Source organism: Pteropus alecto, unplaced genomic scaffold (assembly GCF_000325575.1).
Source record: "Pteropus alecto unplaced genomic scaffold, ASM32557v1 scaffold1244, whole genome shotgun sequence".
NCBI lineage: Eukaryota > Metazoa > Chordata > Mammalia > Chiroptera > Pteropodidae > Pteropus > Pteropus alecto.
Genome location: NW_006435702.1, coordinates 7,389 through 10,182, shown reverse-complemented (window position 1 = coordinate 10,182; position 2,794 = coordinate 7,389). Strand labels below are relative to the sequence as shown.

The 2,794-nt window shown below is 35.7% G+C and overlaps 1 pseudogene; it reads right to left on the bottom strand.

Moving 5' to 3' along the window:
- Positions 1-1,626: 1,626 nt before the first annotated feature.
- Positions 1,627-1,745, bottom strand: LOC112479009 (annotated as a pseudogene).
- Positions 1,746-2,794: the final 1,049 nt, after the last annotated feature.

Below are 2,794 nucleotides of genomic sequence, written 5' to 3'. Positions count from 1 at the left end.
GGAAGAAGGTATGTTCCAGTTAGGAGTTTATGATCAGAAAAACTTATGAGGTTACTTCTGGTTAAATTTATTACATCATCCCTTTTTTATCCCCAAGTTATAAGGTGATCAAATAGTTTTACCTTACTAAAATGGCACTAGGGTTTTCTTTCTTAATGCTGGCTCTAGGCTCTTCAAGTTTAATGCTTTTACCTCTTGTCAGCCTATTTATTGATAGTGATGCTATTGGCTAGAAATGCTTGGGGTCACTCATCTGGGCCCAAAGTGAACCTCACAGATATTTTTCCTTTTGGATATAATGTTGTGGCTGGACCAACCCTTGTGGTTCTTATTATGATTGCAAGATACATCATAGCAACGATTATCAGAAAACTTTGAAGAAAAAGGGTGTTTATTATTTACGGGCCCTGGAGGGCACACTGCATGCCTGGAACCACAATGAGGCTGACAGGAGAGAGAGAAAGAGAAAGTTAGAGTGGAACAAGGGGCGGAGAGAGAGAGAGAGAGAGAGGGAGAGAGAGAGAGAGGGAGAGAGAGCGAGCACGATTGAGCATGGCCCTGGGGTTCTGTTTTTACTGTGGTCAAGGCTGGGACATGTATGGTTTCATGGATTTATTCTCTTTCTTAATTTTTTTCCTTTTTAAATTGCAGTTGACATACAATATTAGTTTTAAGTGTACAGCATAGTGATTAGACATTTACATAACTTACAAAGTAATCACCCTGATAACTCTGGTACCCATCTGACACTATACATAGTTATTACAATGTTATTCACTATGTTTTTTGTGCTGTACTTTACATCTCCATGCCTGCTTTTATAACTGGTAATTTGCACATCTTAATCCCTTCCTTTTCACCCATCCTCCCAACCTCCATCCTATTCATTTTATTTATTTATTTTTAATTTTAGTATTTTTATTTTTTCAATTTTAGTTGGCATACAATATGAAATTAGTTTCAGATATACAACACAGTAATAAGACATTTACATAACTTATGAAATGATCACCCTGATAAATACAGTACTCATTTGACACCATACATAGTTATTATAATACTACCGACTATATTCCCCTTTCTATACTTTACATCCCCATGACCATTTTGTAATTACAAATTTGTACCTCTTAATCTCCTCTCCTTCATCCATCCCCCACCCGCTAATCTGACAAACATCAAAATGCACTCTGTATCTACAAACTTGTTTCTGTTGTTTGTTTTTCTTGTTCTCTAGATTCCACATATGACATTTGTCTTTCTCTGTCTGACTTAATCCACTCAGCACAATATCCTCTAGGTCCATCCATGTTGTTGCAGATGGCAAGATTTCATTATATTTTATGGCTGAATAATATTCCATTGTAAATATGTACTACCTTGTCTTTATCCATTCATCTATTCATGGACACTCAGGATGCTTCCATATCTTGGCTATTGTAAATAATGCTGCAATGAACATAAGAATTCACATGTCCCTCCAAAGTACTGTTTTGTTTTATTTCAAATAAATACCCAGAAGTAGGAAGAAGTAGGATTGTTGGGTTCTTCTTTGTCTCTTGTTATAGCCTTTGTTTAATTATTTAATTAATTAATTAATCAATCAATCAATCAATTAATTATTTACGCCTACAGCACCTGGTCTTCCTAGGTGGTCTCCCATCCAAGTACTAACTATGCTCAACCCTGCTTAGCTTCTGAGATCAGATGGGATCGGGCATGTTCAGGGTGGCATGGCCGTAGACAAGCTTTTGTTTTAAAGTCTATTTTGCCTTGTATAAGTATTGCTAATCCAGCTTTTTTTCATTTCTGTTTTTATTAAATATCGTTTTTCATCCTTTTACTTTCAGTCTGTGTGTGTCTTTCGAATTGAAGTGAGTCTTTTGTAGGCAGCATATGTAAAAGTCTTGTTTTCTTATCTATTTGGCCACCTATCTTTTCAATGGAGCATTTAAGCCATTTACATTCAAAGTAATTATTGCTAGATATGTAGTTACTACCATTTTATTATTCATCTTTTTAAGTTTTTTTTTTCTTTTTCATCCTTCTTAAAGAAAACCCTCTAACATTCCCTGTAATACTGGCTTGATAATGATGAGCTTCTTTAACTTTTTCTTGTCCGGGAAGCTCTTTATCCGTTCTTCGATTCTAAATGATAGTTTTGCTGGGTAGAGTAACCTTGATTGTTGGTCCTTGCTTTTCATCACTTTGAATAATTCCTGCCAATTCCTCTTGGCCTGCAGTTTCTGTTGAGAAATCAACTGACACCCTTATGGGAGCTCCCTTATAGACAATTAACTGTTCTTCTCTTGCTGCTTTTAATATTCCCTATCTTTAGTCTTTGGCATTTTAATTATGATGTGTCTTGGTGTGGGCCTCTTTGAGTTCATCTTGTTTGGACTCTCTGCACTTCCTGGGCTTGTATGCCTATTTCCTTCATCAGGTTAGAAAAGTTTTCAATCATTATTTGTTGAAATAAGTTTCCAATTCTTTGCTCTCTCTCTCCTCCTTCTGGTATCCCTATGATGTGAATGTTGGTACACTTGATGTCATGCCAGAGACACCTTAAACTATCTTCATATTTTTGGATTCTTTTTTCTGGTTGCTGTTCTGATTGGGGAATTTCTGCTACCTTATCTTCTAAATCTCTGATTTGATCCTCTGCTTCATCTAATCTACTGTTGATTCCTAAGGTATTCTTCATTTCAGTTAGTGAATTCTTCATTTCTGACTGGTTCTTTTTAATGTTTTCTATGTATCCTTTTAAGTTTTATATGGCTTTGTTAAAGTTCTC